Below are 23,456 nucleotides of genomic sequence, written 5' to 3'. Positions count from 1 at the left end.
TAACCATTCCAGTATTGAGTGATTCTTGAAAGATCGCTACTAGTGCCTCCACAATCTCTTCAGTCACCTCTTTGAGAACACTATGGTGAACACCATCTGGTCCAGGTGACTTGCAGTAGCCAACTTCAGACCTTTCATTTTCCCATGATCCTTCTCTCTGGTAATGGTAACTTCACACATTTCATGCATGACCCCTGGTGCCTGGAACTTCCACCATACTGATAGTGTCTTCCACAGTGAAGACTGGTACAAAATACTTATTCAGTTTGTTCAGCATTTCCTTGTTCCCCATTACTACCTTACCAGATTTGTTTTCCAGCAGTCTGATATCCACTGTCATCTCTCTTTTACACTTTACGTATCTGAAGAAGCTTTGGCTAGCTTACTTTCGTATTCCATCTTTACCTTCTCAATTACTTACTTAGTTGCCCTCTGTTGGTTTTTCAAAGCGTCCCAGTCCTCTAACTTCCCACTAACCTTTTCTCCATTATATGCCCCCTCTTTGGCTTTTATGTTGGCTTTGACTTCTCTTGTTAGTCACGGTTATGTCATCTTTCCTTTCGAATACTTCTTCCTCTTTGGGATGTACATATCCTGTGCCTTCTGAATTGCTTTCAGAAATTCCAACCATTGCTGCTCTGCCGTCATCCCTGTCAGTGTTCTTTTCCAATCATTTCTGGCCAACTCCTCTCTCATGCCTCTGTAATTCCCTTTACTCCACTGTAAAACTGATACATCTGACTTTATCTTCTCCTTCTCAAATTGCAGGGTGAATTCTATCATATTATGATCGCTATCCCTTAAGGTCTGTAATCAGTTCTGGTTCTTCGTTTAACAACCAATGCAGAATAGCTGATCTCCTGGTGGGCTCAACCACAAGCTGTTCTAAAAAAGCCATCTTGTCGGCATTCTAGAATTTCCCTCTCTGGGGATCCAGCACCAACCTGGTTTTTCCAATTTATCTGAATATTGAAGTCCTCTATGACTATCGAAACATTGTCCTTTTAGCATGCATTTTCTATCTCCCATTGTAATTTGGAGACCACATCCTTACCACTGTTTGGAAGTCTGTATACAACTAACTGGAGCTTTTTACCCTCGCAGTTCCTTAGGTCTATCCACAATGATTCAACACCTTCTGACCCTTTGTCACCTCTTTCTAAAGATTTGATTTCATTTCTTTTACCAACAGAGCAATGTCCAGAACCATGATTCAGTGATGCCTACAACATCATACATGCCAATCTGTAACTGTGCTACAAGTTCGTCTACAGTACCTTATTCTATATACTGTGCACATTCAAATATAATGCCTTCAGTCCTGTATTCACCCTTTTCTATTTGTTCCACCTTTTACTTCGCAGCTCATCTTGTTGACTACAATTTTGCCCTATCATCAGCCTGTCCTCACTACATCTTGCCTCTGTTTGTAAACCAGCTACTTCATCTTCAGCACTATCATCCGCCTTCCCTACTTCTTGCATTGAAATATATGCAGCTCAGGACACTAGTCACAACCCTTTGATTCCTAACTTTGTCTGGGGTCTTACCAACATCTGCCTCCACAAACTCTCCATTAACTTTTCGGGCAACTTTTTGGTTTGGTTAGACCAAACATATTGTGTTCAGTTCTGGTCACCTCAGTATAGGAAGAATGTACAAGCTTTAGAGAAGGTGTAGCAAGATTTACCAAAATACTGTCTGTACTACAGACACACCTTATGAAGATAGTTTGAGTGAGCTATGGTTTTTCCCTCTGGAACAAAGGAGGATGAGAGGTGACTTGGTAGAGGTGTACAAGATGATAAGAGGCATAGATAGAGTGGGTAGCCAGAGACATTTTCCCAGGGCTGAAATGTTCAAGTCAAGGGGGCATGAAACTATCAGGGGGATGTGACGGGTAATTTCTATACACAGAGATGGAGGGTGCAAGGAACGGGCTGCCAATGGTGGTGATAGAAGTAGATGCATTTGGGGCATTTAAGAAACTCTTAGATAAGCAAATGGATGATAGAAAAATGGAGGGCTTTGATATTCTGGTGTTTGCCAAGCTTGGCAATTGCTTTGCTGATGCTTCATCACCAGTCAAAGTGAGCAGTTGTTATAGGCTTTATTGGAGGGAAGGGTTAGATGGATCTTCGAGTAGGTTAAAAGTCAGCACAGAATTATGGGCCAAAGGGCCTTACTGAAATGTTCTATGCTCCATGCTCTAAATTTATTGGCAATGTATGATGTCATGGGGTGATAGAGCACAGAAAATGGCCCTTTATCCAATCATGATCACACCATTCAGGTCAGGCCAGGGCCTTGCCTTGCTGCTGGTACCACGTAGCCTAGTACTACCTGTCTCAGGCCGGGTTGTCGGCCACTCCATCAGCACCCCCCGCCCCCACCCGGTGCACTTCGGTTAACCAGGGAGGAGGGTGTGTAGGCACCCAGCAGGACTAAAAACAAAACCTGTCAAAGGGCAGATGAACCCTTTGTGAGTCAACGGCCACCTACTGTCTGTGTGAGGAGTGGTGCGCCACACAGTCTTTCGTTTCACGCCTTGTAAGGCATTATGATGACAGACAACCCAACAAACCCTATACTTCCAGAGCCGGGAGTGCTCAGGAACTCTGCGGAATGCCCAGACCCTGGCCGAGACAGGCAGTATGAAGATGCAACCTCAAACCCCACAGGGAGGGTTGAGTACGACAAGGGGGCTGAGCAAACTGCACCTCTTTTGCGCTGTAAGGTAAAAACGATCATCTCAGCCTTCAACTCAATGCAAACACCATCCGCCTCTTGCCTCGATGCACAGAGTTGGCATCACAGGCAAGCAGATATGAGATCTCCATCCTGGGGATCCAAGAACACCGTTGTGTGCACCCTGAAGAAGAGATAAGGTTCACAGAGGTAGAGGGGATGCACCTCATCACCTCATCCGCATGGAGAGAGCCGACGACGATGTCAGCACAAGGTGGAGTAGGGCTGATGCTGAACAGCAAGGTGAAGGAGGCACTAAGGAGCGTAGTCTCAGTCAGTGACAGAATCCTTACTGCGGAATTCGACAGAAACCCGGTGACCTCTGTCATCATCTGTTACTCCCCGCACAACTGCAGCGAGGAGAAGGAGGTGGAGGCCTTCCACAGTAAACTTCACAAAGCTGTCACTTCAATACTGGCACGTAACTTCCTGGCTGTGCTCGGCAATTTTAATGCCCAGGTCGGACTGGAAGATATTCCACACTCATACCGAGACTTTACCAACAGAAATGGACAATATCTAGTTGATTTCATCCAGGAACACAGTCTTATTGCTGTCAACACACAATTCAAGAAGCGAGCTGGTAAACTGTGGACATACGAAAACAGAGCCTCCATCTACAGGAATCAGCTCGATTACATCCTCGTAAGAACAAAATGGCGTAATTGTGTGAGCAACACGGAAGCCTACAGCACCTTCAACTCGGTCAGTTCTGATCACAGAGTAGTGTCAATGCAAGTGAGACTGAGCCTGCGGCAATACAAAGCCACAGGTCCCAAGGAGAAGATAGACTGGAAGATATTCTCCTCATAACCTATTCTTCAAGCCCAGTACACAGTGGAGGTGAGAAATCACCTTGACCCACTGGAAACGGAGGAGGAAGAGACTGCCACCGACCGCTATCAACGGCTCATAGACGCACACACAGATGCAACAGAGTTTGCCTACTGTGAAGCGAATCAAGAAGAGTCGGATCTCGAAACATCCTGACGTCATCTCAGCAAGAAGTGTGGTCAATGCTTGTCATGCCAAACTTAGAAGGAGAAAAACAGAAGAGCTAAGAGACAAATTCAAGACAGAAAAGAAGAATCTCTTTACCATCTACGACTGATTGAAGGAAGAGGAACTAGCTGAGAGGATTAGATAGGTAGAGGCTGCTAATGAAGACAAGCAGCATGGAGAAGCATGGCTCCTGGTCAACGAGATCAGCAGACGGAAGAAGTCCCCATCAGGTCAAATAAGTGGTAAAGCAGCAGAGGACCATGTCCTGACATGGTTTACCCACTTTAAGAACCTGCTGGGAAGCCCTCCAATGATCACGAAAGAAGAAGAGGACATACCCATGATACTAACATAAGTCGACATCGATAACGGCCCATTCACCATTGAGGAACGGAAGAAGGCCAAATATGCTCTCAGACAGGGCAGGAGCGTTGGACCAGATGGGATACCACCAGATGTCCTGAAGAACTGCGACTTGGACGACATCTTGCTGGACATATATAATACGGCACTGATGGAAGGCGACAAACCAGAATTGTGGTCACTCTCAAACATTATCTCAGTCCCCAAGTCTGGATCCCTCATGAAGACAGATAACTACCACAGTATCAGCTTGACCTGCATCTTAGCAAAGCTATACAATCGGATGATCTTGAACAGGATTCGCACTGCAATTGACCCTAAGCTAAGATTCAATCAGAATGGTTTTCGGCAGGAGCACACAACAGTAATGCAAATACTTGTTCTCCGTAGAATCATCAAGGAAGTCAAGAAGAACAACCTACCAGCCGTGCTTACTTACATTGATTTTCGCAAAGCTTTTGACTCCATTCACCGAGGTAAAATGCTGAAGATCCTGAAAGCTTACAGAGTGCCAGACCATCTACTGAGAGCAATAGAGTCCAGCTACACCAAAACCATGGTGAAAGTTGTACCACCAGATGGAGAAACAGCAGTGTTGGAGCTTCTAGCTGGTGTGCTTCAAGGAGACACTCTGGCACTCTACAGCTTTATAATCGTCCTTGATTACCCTCTGCGTCAAGCTACCAAAGATCATGACGATATTGGTTTTACCATAAAACCAGGACGAACCAAAAGGGTCAGACCAGTTATACTCACAGATCTCGATTTTGCAGATGACATAGTCCTGCTCTCTGACCAGATGAAGGAAGCACTGCAGCTACTGACAAAAGTGGAAATTGAGTGCAATAAAGTTGGACTTCATCTAAATGCTAAAAAGACAGAGTACATGGAGTTTAACTGTGACAAAGGTACTCTCAAGACCGTAAAGAAAGATACCATTAAGAATGCCTTTGACTACAAGTACCTCGGGTCAAGAATGATGAGTTCGGAGAAGGACATAAAGATACGGAAGGCGCTGACGTGGAGGGCTATGAACAACATGAAGGAAATCTGGAAGTCAAACCTGACCAGAGGGCTTAAAAAAAGGATCTCCATAGCAGTCATTGAGTCCATTCTCACGTACGGATGCGAGACGTGGACACTCACCAAGACTATACGAGAGTCTCTAGATAGTTGCTATACACAAATGCTCCGGATGGTTCTTGATGTAAGTTGGCAACAGCACATGACGAACGTCGAGCTCTATGACGACCTACCGATGCTCACCACTAAAATCGAGACGAGAAGACTGCAACTAGCGGGGCTCTGTCTACGCCACCCCGAGCTACCTGACAGCCTAGTCATCATATGGGAGCCCAAGCATGGGACGATGAACCCTGGGCACCCTCCCTAGACTATGGTCAACACGCTCCTAGAAGACAGCGGTGCGGCTAATGTAGGTGAACTGACCACACTGATGAGGGAGAGGGAGAAGTGGAGAGTCCATCATCGTGCCTAACACCAGCCCCCTAGGCCTGAGTAGTAGTAGTAGTAGTAGTATCATCACACCACCCTTCAAGCACCCATTTACACCAATACTACAACAATCCCACATTATATTCCCTGCATTCCAATCACAGATTCAACCACTCACCAACCTACCAGGGCTAATTTATAATGGCCAGTTAGACTGCCAACGGGCTAGAGAGGAAGGCAGAGTGCCTGGGAGAGACCCATCCCATTCACAGTGAGAATAGGCAAACTCCAAAGAGAGCAGCTGTCAGAATTTGTGATTGCCTACTCTACTATAACACTCCCAAGGTCAAAAAGAACACCTGAGTCCAAATGTTGACCCTGAACAATTCACACCTTTTCAACATTAACTTAAGGAGAGCAAGTTTATTGAGGTAAGATTACTTGTTTGGTAATTATCATTATAGCTTCTGACTGATACTCACTGTTATGAACAGAAACTACTTGGAAAATCTCATGGAGCTGGGTTGACCATACCAAGGCTAGGTTTGCTGGAGTTGAATAGGGCCTGTGGTAGTTACAGTTAGATCTTGAGTATCCATTCCACTGAAATGGTCAAAATTTACCTCTGAATAATGACTGGGGCACCTGTTCTGCTTCAAGTAGAACCCTGATTTGGTGCTTTGCTGCACTAAAAGGGGCACCTCAAGTTCACAGCATTTCCTCCCCAAAAAGAAGCAATGCAGGTACAGTCAGAAGGCAGCAAATTCAACAGGTTTAATGATCTCTGTTCTCCCAAAAATTCAGCAAACATGACCTTTGCTGTGCCAAAGAAAGAGTATCGGAAGTATTGTATCAGACTTTCAGCCTGTACACTTGCCAAAGGAAGTGGCAAGTGGAACACTCATGTATCTCCATGGGAATTTATATGGAATATATCCGATAGCTCCAAATTCTTCTTGATCAACGATAGGATGAACATGGACTAACAGAATCACATAAACTTTAGTAGACAATTTGAAGGCTGAGCTCTAAGACATTATCAACTTGTTCATCAAAATATATGAGAGGATTGGCTTTGGACCTGACACTTGCAAGACCAACATCCACCCAATGGATCTCTCTACTCTGCACAGAAAATGGTAAACAACAAAACTCTCTTGGACCTCTTCCCATATCTTGAAGGTGACTACTCAGCAAAAGCTGATGTAAATGTTGAAATTCACTGCTGTCTTCAAATTGCTAGAGCAGTCTTTGATTTATTGACAAAAGAAGACACTTGAAGATCAAGGTCTCAGACTTGGTCTAAAACTTAAGTTCAAATAGGCTGCACTGATTCCTGCCTTCATTTGAAATCTGGATTACCTACAGTAGACATCACAAAGCAATGGAAAGTGCCCCTGTTTGTCTGCAAAATCCTCCAGGTTCATTGGAAGGATAATTGGATCAGATTGTCTCCCATAGCACTATGGTCTGAGGTACTCAGTCGGCAACACTGGACAGACAAAATTGTTTGGGTGTCTGACTGTGAACTATTGAAATGGACCTCTGATATGCAAGAAATCAACATGCACACAAAGGATGTGCTAGAATTCACACTGAGAACATCCTCATTGACATTTTGCAGACTTTCACCCAAGACTGTTCAAAATAGACAAGGAGTCTTTGAGATGATAGTGATGAACTTCAGGCCATTGACTGGGAGCAGCTAGAAACCCTGCGTAAATAGTGGAAGGAGCACGCTATCTCACAAAAGGAAGCACCCAGGTGCACTGTCAGCCAGCCCCTGCCTCACCTGTGGAAGTGTCTGCAGTTCCCACACTGGTCTCCTCAGAACATACAGAGTCAGCAAGTCATCCTCTAGCCTGAGGGATTTCTGAAGAAAGCAAAGAAACTGCAATCACCGGGTTACAATTATTGTGTCACAATTGGTACTTGAAACTTTTTACGTTGTTCAACGCAGTTTGATTGAACACATTTAAAATGGTTTCCCCACCATTATAATATCTCCACTATATTTTCTTTTGAAGATCATTCAACAATTAGCCAATAATAAAAGCAGCTGGAGGTGATTCATGGAAACTTTCCTTCCATTCTTTGGTTGGACAATGAAGGGCATACTCTTCTGTTTCTGTCCTTTACTGACAGCATACCTAAGTGAACAAAGAATCTAACTTTACATGTTACTACAACAACCTTTTCAACCAAAACTTGCATTTTCAACTCTATTCACCTTGGGTTCTAAAGTTAATGCTAATACATTTTTTTTGTGGTTCAGAAGTTCAGTTACATCTAAATGTCACTTTCTACTTTCTTTGTAGCTGAAATATATTTCATTACAAGACAGTTGCAACAAGACAGCTGTTGTCATTGGCTGAATCTACGCTAATACTTTAAAACCATTCCTGAGGAAAGAGAAGGCAGATCTTTCAAATGGTGCATTTGAAAGAATATTCGGTATGTATAATAATAATCCTTCATCCACAATATTTATATGGTTTGATGAGTGTGTGGGCTTCAAATATCTGAAAGCATTGTTAAAAGCAAATGAGGTTTATGAGATGGGGAGGGCAAAATTGATTTGAAATGGTGGTAAATCTTGAACTTCTTTCACTTAAGCAGCAGTATGTGTTAGCAGGTAGCTCAGAGTATGTCTAATGAAAACTCTAAGGGCAGGTAGAACTGTACAGTACATAAACCTGTCAGGAAATATAGAAGAGGCTTCACCCAAATGTAGAACAACATTGCCAAATGAACTCTGAATGATGACTTTAATAATAGACTGTGAAAATAACAAGCCACAAGGAATCATAAAATGAGCGAGTACAGATACTAAACACCACAGACAACTGAAGGCAAGGAGTAATTGGTTAAGGCTGGCTGGTTTGAAGGGTGAAAATAAACATGTATGAGAGCTGGGTTTACATAGGCAACAGGTAATGAGTTGGAAATAAGTGGCAGTTGACTATTTTTAGCTGGGTAGAGACTGGGAGCTGCCTGCCTCCTCCCATGGCTGGCACCCACTGGCTCAGGCCAACCCAGATACGTCCAGTGGATCTCCTCGATAAGTGATGGATCCAAGCTGAAACTGGACAGCACCAATGGCTTCTCCTCTAAGCCGCACCCTTCCCAGTCTACCAGGTACTGCACACCCGTCCACCATGTTGTGAGTCCATCAACCGCTTAACCATGTACACAGGACCTCCTTCCACCATCCTAGGTTCTGGAGGTACCGATTCAGCTGGGTCGAGTGGTCTAAGGAAAATGGGCTTGAGGCTGGACACGTGGAAGGTAGATATGATCCTGAGGTTTAGATTATGAAGACACGCAGTCCTCCCTTATTGTCATTTAGTAATGCAGGCATTAAGAAATGATACAATATTTCCTCCGGTGTGATATCACAAAAACACAGGACAGACCAAGACTGAAAAAACTAACAAAACCACATAATTATAACATATAGTTACAACAGTGCAACAATACCATAACTTGATGAAGTCCATGAGCACAGTAAAAAGTTCAAAGTCTCTCAAATGTCCCACATCTCACGCAGACGGGAGAAGGAAGGAAAACTCTCCCTGTCATGCCCGACCATAATCCGAATCTGAGTCATCCGAAAACTTCGAGCCTCCGGTCAGCTCTCCGACACCGAGTACTGAGCATCATCTCTGTCCAAACGATTCGACCTCAATCTCGGTTGCCAACAGCAGGCAAAGCCGGGGATTTTGAGACCTTCCCTCCAGAAGATTCCCAACCACGCAGTAACAACAGCAGCGAACTGGCATTTCAGAAATTTCTCCGGATGTTCCTCTGTGCTTTCACGTCTATCTCCATCAAATCAGAATTGTCCACGGCCCCTATTTAACGGATACAATATCATTTTTCACCAAAGGGCTGTGCACGTGCAGCACGCTGCTCTCTCTCCTCCCGCCGTCAGCAGATGGAGATGAAATTGATGCGATAGGTAATCTTGAATGGACCTATGAGCTTGCAGAAGAGACAGGGCAAGATCTTGGGTGAACAGCCAGACACGAGACCCCAGGCCAGAGAATTCTGGTGAAAAGCCATTGGAGAACCAGGCTCGCTGTCTCAGCCACTGATGGATGTTTGGAGAACCGGTTCACCACCATCATGATCACTATTGCCCCTTCAAAAGGTGGCAAATCTGTCATGAAATCCATGGCAATGTGGGCCCATGGTGTCGAGAATCTGTTAGGTGCTGCAAGAGCCCAGAGGAGTGTTGGATGGAGGAATCTGGCTGGGCATTTTGAGGACAGACAGCAACATTTGGGGTCATAGTGGGCCACCAGAACGATATCACAGAAAATCCATGGCCGGAGAGAGGTGAGATGGGCCCACTGAAGAGCCACAGATCACACAGCAGCTGACACTTACATCTGGCTGTCAGGACTATTGGCCAGAGCAAGTTTGTGCTATAGGGCTTGACAGATTTGGTTCTCAAGATCTCAGTTGATCGGTGTGAGGATCTGAGAAGATGGGATGATGGGCTAAAGGTCAATCTCTTTTTCCGCTGGGTCAAACTGTCATGACAGGGCACCTGCTTTAGTGTTCTTGGAACCCCAGTTGGTAGGAGATGGTGAAGTTGAATTGCTTAAAGAAGAGGGCCCAGCGAGCCTGATGTGGGTTGAGTTGGTGGGACTGTAGTGGTATGAAGTTTTGCTGGTCAGTCCAGATCAGCAAGTTTCCTATCAGACAATGTCTCCATTCCTCCAAGACCCACTTAATGGCAAATAGCCATTGTCTTCTCCTCCATAACAGTGCTGTGTAGATTTGAACATGCGTGAGAAGAAGGCACAAAGTTGTGTCTTCCCATCTGGTCCTTGCTGGGAGAGGATAGCTTCAGTGTCCACAACAGATCCATCCACCTCTACCACAAAAGATCCAGAGAGGTTCTAACAGCGGAGAATGCGAGCAGTGGTGAAGTGATCCTTGAGCTCTTCGAAAGTGTGGTCCACGGTAGTAGATCAGGTTATCCACGAGGTAGGTGAGAGAAGCAGCGATATGGCTGATGAAACGGTGGTAGAAGTTGAAGAAGCCCAAGAAGCGCTGCACGTGTTTGACAGAATGTGGGCAGGGCCATTCAATGATAGCGCCCACTTTCTCTGGGTCAATGTTAACGTGATTGGGTTTGAAAGGACATAACCCAGAAGGAAATGACTGGGATTTGGAGCTGGCATTTCTCTAACTTGCAGTACAGTTGGTTTTTGAGGAGATACTGAACAAACATTATGTATCTGGTCTAGGGGATCCTTGGAGAAGATGAGAAGGTTGTCGAGATAGATGAATACAAAGCTCTACAGTAAATCTCCAAGTGTCTCATTAATGAAGACTTGGAAAACAGTTCAATGTTGAAAGATGTCACCAAGTATTCCTGGTGGACAACGGGTGTTAGGAACACCATCTTCCACTCATCCTCCCGTGGAAAGTGGCCAGTGAGTGAGTGGGCCAGTGAAGGAGTGAAGCTTTGAGGCTTTGACTCGAGACATTCTGGCAGTTTTGGTAGTTGGTCTGTGCAATCAAGTCAACCAAGATTTGAATAGATCAGCAGAAAGTTGTTTATTAGACAATCAAGAGCTCAGACTCATCTTCCACTCATCCCCCAGTGGATACAAAGCAGGTTATATGCACTTGACAGAAGATCTTGGATCCAGGGGGTGTTTGAATGTGGAGAGGGTATCATTTCTTACTGGAGCTTTTGAGATTCCATGGTATTCAATGCAGGGATGAAGATCCTCATTTATCTTTTTAACAAAGAAGAAGCCTGCACTAGCTGGGGAGTAGGATGCTCAAATAAAGTAGTGCTGTTGTCGCTAGTGGTGATATAGTCATGCATGGTTTCAGTCTCAGGACGGGAGAAGAAGAATGTTTGACTGCAAGGAGGGATGATGCCCAGGAGGAGTTTGATCAGATGTGTTCTGTGATGTGACAGGGTGCTAGATTCTCTTTTTACTGAAGCTGATAGCTAAGTCCCTCTGGTGCAAGAAGTCCTGGATTTCTTCACTTGCAGATTGACAAAAACAGCGCCTCCACAATTTCCATTAGCACAGGTGCACCGCAGGGCTGTGTACTCACTTAGTCCCCTGCTCTATTCACTTTACACCTACCATTAAGTGGCTAAGTACAGCTCCAACACCATATTCAAATTTGCTGATGACACTATTGTAAAGGGTTGTATCAAAGATGGTGATGAATCAGCATACAGGAGGGAGATTGAAAATTTGGCTGAGTGGTGCCACAACAACAGCCTCTCACTCAATGTCAGTAAGACCAAGGAGCTGATTGTAGACTTCAGGAGATGGAAACCAGAGGTCCATGAGCCAGTACTGGGTGGAGGAGCAGAGGTGGAGAGGGTCAGTAACTTTGAATTCCTGGGTGTCACAATCTCAGAGGACCCATCATATAAATTCAATTGCAAAGGAACTGCGACAGCACATCCACCTCCTGAGGAGCCCGCGGAGATTCGGCATGATAAAAAAATCCTTGACTAACTTCTATAGATGTGTGGTGCAAGGTGTATTGACTGGCTGCATTACAGCCTGGCATGGAAACACCAATACCTTTGAACCAAAAGGTAGTAGATTCAGCCCAGTACATCATGGGAAAAGTCCTCCCAACCATTGAACACACCTACATGGAAAGCTGCCAGCGGAAAGCAGCATCCATTATCAAAGATCCTCACCACTCAGCCTATGCTCTTTTCTCGCTGCTCCCATCAGGTAGAAGGTACAAGTGCCTCAGGACTGCAGCACAGATTCAGGAACAGTTATTACCCCTCAAACATCAGGCTGTTGAACAAAGGAAGATAGATATACTCATCTATTGAGATGCTCCCACAACCACGGTTTGTCATCTTCTGTGCTCTACTTGCTCTTTCATTGATCCTGTTCACAGTTGCTAATCTATAGATTTGCTGATTATGCTCACAGGAAAAAGAATCTTCGGGTTGTATGTGGCGACATGTATGTACCTTGATAATGAATTTTACTTTGAACTTTGAAGTCGTGGTACTCTGGTAGGGTTTTGGTGAGGTGAGGGTTTCCTCTGCCTCCTATGGGAGCTACAATTGCAGACATGTGGTCTAGCAAATGGGTCCCCAACTCTGCAGTGAACAGGTGAAGTGATGGTCGTGGGCAGAGCCAGGAGTAACCCTTGATGAGAGGAGCGTTCAGAAAGTCAACCAGGAGGAGGTTGACTGCCATGGTTTGTTGTATCAAGGTGGAGAGTTGGAAGGGAGGGTCAAGCAAATGGGTCAATAGTTTCCTGCTCTTTCTGGATCATTTACTCGTGTTGAGAGACGACTTCCTTAGGCAAGCATACTCTACTGGGTCAATCAAGTGTTCACTCATCCTGTCAGGAGATGTAGAGAAGGCTTTACCCAAATACAAAGTAGCGGAGATGACTCAGAGATGAATGCTAACTTTAATTTATTTTCACAGTATAAGGCCACAGGGACCATAAACGAAAGAGAACACCCCAGACAAAAGGGTAACTGAAGGCTAGGACCAACTGGTTGAGGCTGGCTAGTTCAATGGGTGAACAAGGACTGTAGGTGAGAATTAGGTTTAAATAGGCTGCAGGTGATGAGCTGGAAACAAGAGGCAAGTGACTCTTGTTAGCTAGGTGGAAGCTGGATAAACACTATCTTTATCACCGTATCTACTTGCTTGCCCACTTTCAAGGAGCTATGATCTTGGACCACAAGACCCCTCTGTAAATCAATGATGTCAAGCTTCCTGCCATCTGTGTATATGTCCCCCTTTGCATTAGATGCATCAATTGCAATAACTCACAAGTAAGAGAAAATCTGCAGATGCTGCAAATCAAAGCAACACACACAAAATGCTGGAGAAACTCAGCAGGGCAGGCTGCATCACTGGAAAAGAGTAAACAGTCTCATTTCGGGCCGAGGTGAGATTTTCTCTTGTTTGTGAGGTATTGCAGTTCACACACATAATGCAAGGGGAATGTAGACACAAGTGGTGGGAAGCTTGAAATAGATGCTGCCTTGCCAGCTGAGTTCCTCCACAATTTTGTGTGCATTGCAATAGCTCTCACTTGCTCACTTCTCTGACCATATCTGTAACCAATCAATATTCCCTCTAAACATCCCACGACATAATCAATTTTTGTGTCATCTGCAAACTTACTGACTCCACCAGAACAGCTTCCTGGCTCTGCACACACACCTTACGAAAAGAAAGAAAACCTTTACATTAGATAATAAATACAAGACCATAAGTGATAGGAGCAGAATTAGGCCATTTGGCCCATTGAGTCTATTCCACCATTCAATCATGTCCGATCTTTTTAACAATCCTCAATCCCACACCCGTCTTCTCCCCATAATCTTTAATAGCACATCCAATCCAGAACCTATCAAGCTCTGGCTTAAATACACCCAACGACCTGACCTCCACACCTGCCTGTGGTAACAAATTCCACAAATTCACCACCCTCTGGCAAAAGACATTTCTCTGTTTCAAATGGACGCCCCCCTATCCTGAGGCTGTGCCCTCGTGACCTAGACTCCCCTACAATGGGAAACATCTTTCCACATCAACTTTGTCTATGCCTTTCAACATTCGAAATGTTTCAATGAGATCCTCTCTCATCCTTCTAAAGCTATCAAACATTCCTAGAATGATAACCCTTTCATTTCCAGAATCATCCTTGTGAACCTCCTTTGAACCCTTTTCAATGCCAGGATATCTTTTCTAATATGAGGGACCCAAAACTATTCACAATACAGTGCCTCACCAGTGCCTTATAAACCCTCAGCATCACACACCTGCTCTTGTATTCCAGACTTCTTGAAATGAATGCTAACATGTCATTTGCCTTTCTCGCCACCAACTCAATCTGCAAGTTAACCCTTAGGGTGTTCTGCACAAGGACTCTCAAGTCCCTTTTTATCTCAGGTTTTTGGATTTTCTCCTGGCTTAGAAAATAGTATACGCACTTATTTCGACTACCAAAGTCAAGACCATGCATTTTCCAACATCGTATTTCATTTGCCACTTTCTTGCCCATTCTCCTAATCTGTCTAAATCCTTTTTTCCCACTCGCTGCCTCCTACCACTCAGCCAATGCTCTAACCATGGCAGTAACTTTCCTGTAATGCCGTGGGCTCTTAACTTGGTAAGCAGCCTCATGTGTGGCACCTTGTCAAAAGCCTTCTGAAAGTCCATATATACAACATCCACTGCATCCTGTTTATCTATCCTACTTGTAATCTCCTCAAAGAATTCCAAATGTTCCTCAGGCAAGATTTTCCCTTAAGGAAATCATGCTGACTTCATCCTATCTTGCCCTGTGTCACCAAGTACTCCATAACTTCATCCTTAACAATTGACCCCAACATCATCCCCACCACTGAGGTCAGGCTAAATGATCTATAATTTCCTTTCTGCTGTCTTCCTCCTTTCTTAAAGAGTGGAGTGACATTTGCAATTTTCCCGTCATCTGGCAGCTGAGTTCAACAATTTTTAAAAGTTAATGCCTCCACGATTTCTACCATTACCTCTTTCAGAACCTTAGGCTGCAGTTTATCTGGTCCGAGTGACTTATGTACCTTTAGGTTTTTCAGCTTTTTGAGCACCTTCTGCCTTGTAATAATAACTGCACTCACTTCTCTTCCCTCACACCTTTCAACATCTGGCACACTGCTAGTGTCTTCTCCAGTGAAGACTGATGCAAAATACTCACTTAGCTCATCTGCCATCTCCTCGTCCCCGGTTATTATTTCTCTGGCCACATTTTCTCGTGGTCCTATATTCACTCTCATCTTCCTTTATTTTTTACACACTTGAAAAAAGTTTTTACTATCCATTTTGATATTGTTCGGTAGCTTGCTTTCATATTTTATCTTTTCCCTCCTAATGATTCTTTTAGTTGCTCTCTGTGGGTTTTAAAAAGCTTCCCAATACTTTACTCCACTAAAATACTGCTACATCAGATTTTACTTTCTCCCTACCAAATTTCAAGTTGAACTCAATCATATTGTGATCACTGCCTCATAAAAGCTCTTTTACCTTAAGCTCCATAATCACCTCTGGTTCTTTACATAACACCCAATCCAGTATCAATCCCCTGTCAGGCTCAATGATAAACTGCTCTAAAAGGCCATCTCATAGGCATTCAACAAACCCACTCTCTTGAGATCCATTATCAACCTGCATGTTGAAATCTACCATGACTGTCATAATATTGCCCTTTTGACATGCCTTTTCTATTTCTCATTTTAATCTGTGGACCACATCCCAGCTACTGTTGGGAGGCCTGCATATGACTGCTATCAGGGTCCTTTTACCTTTGTAGTTTCTTAACTCAACCCACAAGGATTCAACATCTTCCGATCCTAAGTCACATCTTTCTACTGATTTGATGCCATTCTTTACCAGGAGAGCCACACCACTCCCCCTGCCTACCTTCCTATCCCTCTGATATAACATGTAACCTTGGACATTCAGCTCCCAAATACAATCATCCTTCAGCACGATTCAGTGATGGCCACAACATCATACCTGACAATCTGCAATACTGCAACAAAATCATCCACTTTACTTTGAAGCATTGAAGAGAGTTCAGAGGAGGTTCACAAGGATGATTCATGGAATGAATGAATTACCATACAAGGAACGTTTGATTGGTCTGGGTCTGTATTTGCTTAAATTTAGAAGGATGAGGAGGGGATCTCATTGAAACCTTTCGAATGTTGAAAGCCCTAGACAGAGTAGATGTGGAAATGATGTTTCCCACGCTCTGCTGGGGGAATCTAGGACAAGAGGGCACAGCCTCAGGATAGAGGGGTGTCCACTTAAAACAGAGATGTGAAGTAATTTCTTTAGCCAGACGCTGGTGAATTTGTGGAATTCATTGCCACATGCAGTTGTGGAGGCCAGGTCGTTGTGTGTGTTTAAGGCACAGCTTGATAGGTTCTTGATTGGACACAGCATCAAAGGTTACGGGGAGAAGGCTGGGGAATGGGGCTAAGGAGGGGAAAAAAGGATCAGCCATGATTGAATGGGGGAGCAGATTCAATGGCCAAATGGCTTAACTCTGCTCGTATATCTTATGGTTGTATGGCCTTACACTCCGTGCATTGAGATAGAACACGTTGAGTGCTGCATTTGCTACCCTTTTTGATTCTGTATCCCTAATAAACAGATACTCACCACGCTGGCTGCAATTTTGCACTTCCTGACAGTCTGACTGCACACTATCTTTGCTTTTTTACCATCCATCCTATACTGAGTCCCTTCACTCTGGTTCCCACCCCACTGCCAAATTAGTTTCACTCTCCCCAACAGCTCTAACAAACCTGCCCGTGGGAATATTGGTCCCCTTGGGTTCAGGTGCAAACCATCACTTTTGTACAGGTCTTCCCTCTGCTAGATAAGAGATTCCAATGAACCTGAAGCCCTGCCTCCTGTACCAGCTTCTCAGCCACACATTGATCTGCCAAATCATCTATTTTCTACCCTCACTGGCTCATGGCACAGGCAGTAATGTAGAAATAACTACCCTGGAGTCCCTGCTTCTCAGTCTTCTGCCTGGCTCTCTAAGTTCTCTCTTCTAGATCTCTTTGCTTTCCCTTCCTTTGTCATTGGTACTAATATGTACCAAGACATCTGGCTGCTGTCCATCCCACTTCAAAATGTTGTAGGCGTGATCTTAGACCCTTGCATTTGGGAGACAACATACCAGTCAGGTGTCCCGTTTTTGTCCACAGAGTCTCCTGTCAGTTCCTCTGACTATTGAGTCCCCTATCAGTACCACTCCCCTCTTCTCCATCTTTCCCTTCTGCAGCATGGACCCATGTTCAGTGCCAGTAACCCGGTCTCCGTGGCGTTCCCCTAGGAGACCGTCCCCCAGAACGGTGTACTTATTATGAGGGGAATGGCTACAGGGTGCTCTGCTCTAACTGCCTATTTCCATCTCTCCCAACAGTCACACAGCTACGGGCCTCCTGCAACTTTATCTTTCTAGAAAATGAAGCTTTTCAATGAGTTCACCTCATTTCCTCCAAGCTAATAGGCCCAGCGTCCTCTTGCAACTGACTTGGCATCCAAGAATGAACCTCTTGCACTTTCACTTTCTCTGTTGCAAAGAAGACCAGGCCTACACACAATATTTCACAGAAGCCACTATCAAGGCACTAGTGCTCTTTTATTCCAAATCCCTTCAGAGGCTGATGGCAAGTTGATCCAAAAGATAGCTCAGATTCAGGATTCACTTGCCTATCAAAGACATTAGGTAGAGGTGGGAAGTTGTTATTCCGGCCAGAGAAACCGAGAGCGGTTGTTTTTCTGCAGAGATAGGCTAAGGGCTCTGTTGAATAGCCTAATTCTGTTTCTACGTCTTAAAAATTCTTGTCCATTCCTTTATTTTGACAATATCCCATCAAAGCTTTTCAACATCTTCCTCATAAACCATCAAGTATGTATCTCCATAGTGGAAATAAGACATTGAGTTTCTTGACCCTGTTCTGATATTAAGTTATATCATATCTATTAGAACATTTATTTATAAAATAACTCTTGATTAGAGGATTCGAGTACAGGAGCAGGGAGGTACTACTGCAGTTGTACAAGGCCTTGGTGAGACCACACCTGGAGTATTGTGTGCAGTTTTGGTCCCCTAATCTGAGGAAAGACATCCTTGCCATAGAGGAGTACAAAGAAGGTTCACCAGATTGATTTCTGGGATGGCAGGACTTTCATATGATGAAAGACTGGATGAACTAGGCTTGTACTCGTTGGAATTTAGAAGATTGAGGGGGGATCTGATTGAAACGTATAAAATCCTAAAGGGATTAGACAGGCTAGATGCAGGAAGATTGTTCCCGATGTTGGGGAAGTCCAGAACGAGGGGTCACAGTTTGAGGATAAAGGGGAAGCCTTTTAGGACCAAGATTAGGAAAAACTTCTTCACACAGAGAGTAGTGAATCTGTGGAATTCTCTGCCACAGGAAACAGTTGAGGCCAGTTCATTAGCTATATTTAAGAGGGAGTTAGATATGGCCCTTGTGGCTAAAGGGATCAGGGGGTATGGAAGGAAGGCTGGTGCAGGGTTCTGAGTTGGATGATCAGCCATGATCATACTGAATGGCGGTACAGGCTCGAAGGGCCGAATGGCCTACTCCTGCACCTATTTTCTATTTCTATGATTCTTGCCTTATAAGGTACAATTGTCGCACATCAAAATATTTTCTAAGACAGAACTTCAAATTTCTGCTAATCACATGGAAAATGCATTTTCTGTGTTTGTATTTGTCCCTTTCTGGGGAACTTGTCCCTTTCTGGGGAACTTACCATCTATTCAAAGGTAGTACAAAATATATCTGAAACAGAGATAATTCTTATTACAACTGCATGGGTTTCCTCCAAGTGCTCTGGAATCCTCCTACACTCCAGAGACTGGTTGGTTAGTTAATTGGTTATTGTAAATTGTCCAGTGATTTATCATCATGCCGTATAACATAGTCAACAATAGTCTTTGACCATGATTTCTCTTTGCAAATTTTTCTGCAGAAGTGGTTTGCCATTGCCTTTTTCTGGGCAGTGTTTTTACAAGACAGGTGACCCCAGCCATTATCAATACCCTTCAGGGATTGTCTGGCATCAGTGGTCGCATACCGGGGTTTGTGATCTGGTCATACGGCCATCCATAACCTGCTCCCATGGTTTCACGAGACCCTGATCGGGGGCTAAGCAGATGCTACAACTTGCCCAGAGGTGACCTGCAGGCTAATGGAGGAAAGAGTTGTCTTAGACCTCCTTTAGTAGAGACGTATCTCCAACCCACCACCAGAGTCCTGTGATTAGGCTAGGATTAAATCAGGACAACTGGGCTGTGCTGGAAGGGCCTATTCCACACTGTATCTTCATAAAAATAAAAAATAAAAACATTACTCATTCAGATGTGAAAACAGAACCAAAGCTTTTGGTTGAAACTCTCATCACAACTAGGAAAGTGAGAAATTTCCCAGTACTGGTAAGGGCTTTCACCTGAAAGATGAGCTTAGTTTTTCTTTTGCAGATGTTGCCTGATCAGCTGAGTGTGACTAGTATTTTGTATTTAACTCAGATCCCTACAGATCCTCTGCAGAGTTTTGAATTTCATCAATTTTCCAGGAAGCTGTGCCCAAACATTGAACAGATCATAGAGGAATTAACACCAATACTATATTGGCACACACAAAATGCTGGAGGAACTCAGCAGGCCAGGTAGCATCTATAGAAAAGAATACAGTCGATGCTATGGCCTGAAGGCCTTCAGCAGGACACAAATACACACACACACACACACACACACACACACACACACACACACACACACACACACACACACACACACACACAGTGAATCCTGCTGAAGGGTAAGGTCACTGGAAGATCGACTGTTTACTCCTCTTCATAGATGCTGCCTGGCCTGCTGAGTTCTTTCAGCATTGTTAATGTATTGCTTGGATTTCCAGCTTTTGAAGATTTTCTCTTGGCTATGATAACACCATTTTTTATTCTCTATACAATCCTATCAACTTATCCAAATTCTACCACTCACCTTGGGGCACATGACAGTAGCCAGGTAGTATACCAACCCACATGTCTTTGGGATGTGGGAGAAAGGGAGAGATTAGACCACCTTGGACTGTTTTCATTTGTGTGTCAGAGGTGGTAACAGCTTGCTCCCCATACCGTGCTTGAGTATCACGTGGACAGCTGGGGTACAGCGTCCACGGTCGACCCAGACCAACTGAAGGCCTCAAGCAGAAATCTGACAGGCGTTTGTTGAATTATGAGAGGATAGACAGCAACGGTCTTTTTCACTGGGTGGCAATATCAAATATTAGTGGACATAGCTTTAAGATGACAGGGGGTAAGTTTAAAAGAAATTGAAAGATCTTTGACACTGTGCTAGTTACTCTGCATTTCAAACTTTTGTTTGTTTGTGTATGTTGACCTTGCACAATGTTACCTTGTAAAGTACATTTCATTCCTTGCAAGCTTCTTACTGGGACAAAAGACATGGGACACACACACACACACACACACGTACGTTATCTTGAGCAGATTTTGAGAAGGTTACCACTTCTCTACTTATGGCATAACCAGACTATAAAAGTTTGGTTCATTAAAGTGTTGAAACTCAGTTGTATTTGAAAATTGATCACCTTTGATTATTAGCATACTAATTTCCCTCACTTCCTACTATAAACTATTAACCATGAGAATCATTATAATAGATAGAATATTTCATATTAATCAACGCTTAGATCGATCCATGATGCATAAGCCTGTTCTCCTTGTCTCCACTCAACTTCCAACAAGCTCACAATGACTACCAAATGATTCTTTATAGATTTCAGTTATGAACATGGTACTGTTTCTGAAGAGAAGCTGAAAAATTGTACAACGGCCCTTGGACCCCTGAGTTAACATGCTGAGCAATAAGGGTTAAAGCAATGGAAATGATTGAATTCTCGGCTCATTAGAGTTAGCATCGAACACTTTACCTGAGAGATCTTGGTACTGCTGAGCTCGGTCCGTGGATGAGTCTTGTCTCAGATTGTCCAGAATCTCTAGTGATGAAGCCTGTATGTTTGCACCCGATTTTCTGCTGTTTTGCAAACACGCAGAGATAGTTCCCCTCTGTGGGTCTGCCGACGGAGACTGGGACTGCTGTGATGGTAACTATGGATCTCTGTGTTTCTGTCCGGAGAGCAGTGTGTGCGAAGCACGTACATTTTACATTTCCTTCTTTGCCCTTGGCCGGTGCTTCCTGTGGTTTTATGTAAATGAAGTCTGCAGGCTGTGACTGTTTCATTTCCTACTTTGCAAATCGAGGAGCAGGCGGTTTCAGCAAGGCGTAGTTTGGAGGTGTCGGGGGTTTCACAGAGCACAGTGAAATGTCAGAACTGCGTTCTGCACCAGAACAAATTCAGAGCCATCTCCAAGATGCAGTGCCAGCTTGGCTCTAGATCCAACTCCTCAATATGGAACTTCCCGGGGCAGGCGGTGTTAACCAGTTGTAGCCTCAGGCCCAGTCCAGACCAGGACCCAGTCCCAAACCAATCCTGATTCCAGACTGAGACCTGGTCCTGAACCTGAACCCCTGCCTAAACCCAGTCCAGGACCCAGTCTAAGTCACAAAGCACCAACAATGCAGGAAGTTTTCTGGTTCCCTGTTCACCATTGCTGCTCATTGTGTCTGTGATGACCCACGACAGTTTACTTTGAGCCAATAAGATATAGGAGCAGAATTAGGCCATTTGGCCATTCAAACTGCTCCGCCATTTCATCATGGCTGATCCAATTTCTTCTCAGCCCCAATCTCCTGTCTTCTCCCCATATCCCTTCAAGAGGACCAAGAATCTAACAATCTCTGTCTTAAATGTACCTAAAGACTTAGTATCCACAGCTGCATGTGGCAATGAATTCCATAGATTCATTACTCTCTGGCTAAAGAAATTCCTCCTCATTTCCATTATTAATAGACACCTCTCTATTCTGAGGCTGTGTCTAGTCTTAAACTCTCCCACCATAGAAAATATCCTCTCCACATCTACTCTATCATGGACTTTCACCATTCAATGGATCTCAGTGAGGTCAACCCTTATTTTTCTGAATTCCAGGCTCAGAGCAGTCAAATGCTCTTCATGTGATAAGCTATTCAATCTTGGAATCATTTTCGTGAACCTCCTTTGAACATAGAAAGAATTGATCCCATCACAGACCCCTGTGGAATACCACTAGCACCGGCAGCCAACCAGAAAGGGCTCTGTTTATTCCCACTCTTTGACTCCTACCAATCTTTCCTGTAATACCATGGGCTTGTAACTTGTTAAGCAGCTGCATGTGTGGCACCTTGACAAAGGCCTTCTGAAAATCCAAGAACATAAGAACAACCGATTCTCCTTTGTTATTTCTTCAAATAATTCCAACAGATTTGTCAGGCAAGATTTTCCTTAAGGAAACCATGCTGACTATGACCTATTTTGTGCCTCCAAGTACCCTGAGACCTCATCCTTAATAATCGACTACAACATCTTCCCGACCTCCGAGGTCAGACTAACTGGCCTATAGTTTCCTTTCTTCTGCCTCTCTCCCTTATTAAGGAATGAATCGACACTTACAATTTTCCAGTCTTCTGGAACCATTCCCAGAATCTGGTGATTCTTAAAAGATCATTACTAATGCCTCCACATTCCCGTCAGCCACCTCTTTCAGAACCCTGAGGCGTACACCATCTGGCCCAGGTGACTTATCTCCCTTCAGACCTCTTAGTTTCCCAAGATCTAGTTCTGGTAACTTCACACACTTCATGACTCCTTTCACCTGGAATTTCCACCATACTGCTAGTGTCTTCCACAGTGAAGACTGATGCAAAATACTTAATCAGTTCATCTGCTATTTCCTTGTCCTTCATTACTACCTCTTCAGCATCATTTACTTGCGGTCCAATATCCACATTTGCCTCTCTTTTATCCTTTATGTATCTGAAGAAACTTTTGGTATCAGGCTAGGTTCCTTTCATATTCCATCTTTACCTTCTTAATGACCTTTTTAGTATTTCAATACAGGTAACTGTGAGGTGATGCATGTTGTAAAGTGAAAACAGTATAGGACTTGGATTGTGAATGGCAGGACACAAGAGAGTGTAACACAGCGAACTAGGAGTACAAGTTTGTTGTAAGTAGCATCACAGATACACAGGGTGGTGAAAAATGCTTTTAACATGGTGGCCTTCATTAGTCAGGCCATTAGGTAAAGGAGTTGGGAGATTATTTTGAAGTTGCATAAGTTGTTGGTGAGACCACACTTGGAATACTGTGTATAGTTTAAGTCACTCTTTTATAGGAACGATGG

General features: G+C 44.1%; 1 protein-coding gene across 4 annotated transcripts in view; it reads right to left on the bottom strand.

Annotated features, from left to right (window-relative positions):
• LOC140204064 (probable G-protein coupled receptor 174) overlaps positions 1 to 23,456 on the bottom strand; it is a 316,875-nt gene that overhangs the window by 69,581 nt on the left and 223,838 nt on the right. Inside the window, exon 1 of one of the 4 annotated variants that reach the window (XM_072270354.1) lies at positions 21,104 to 21,357. The exons of the other annotated variants lie outside the window; for them this stretch is intronic. The gene's annotated coding sequence lies outside the window, so the exon portion shown is untranslated. Of the gene's footprint in view, positions 1 to 21,103; positions 21,358 to 23,456 lie in introns of those variants that run through there. 4 annotated transcript variants of the gene reach the window in all.

This window comes from Mobula birostris, chromosome 10, assembly GCF_030028105.1.
Source record: "Mobula birostris isolate sMobBir1 chromosome 10, sMobBir1.hap1, whole genome shotgun sequence".
Classification (NCBI taxonomy): Eukaryota; Metazoa; Chordata; class Chondrichthyes; order Myliobatiformes; family Myliobatidae; genus Mobula; species Mobula birostris.
Note: the sequence above shows the minus strand (reverse complement) of the source record. Positions and strands in the feature narration are given on the sequence as shown.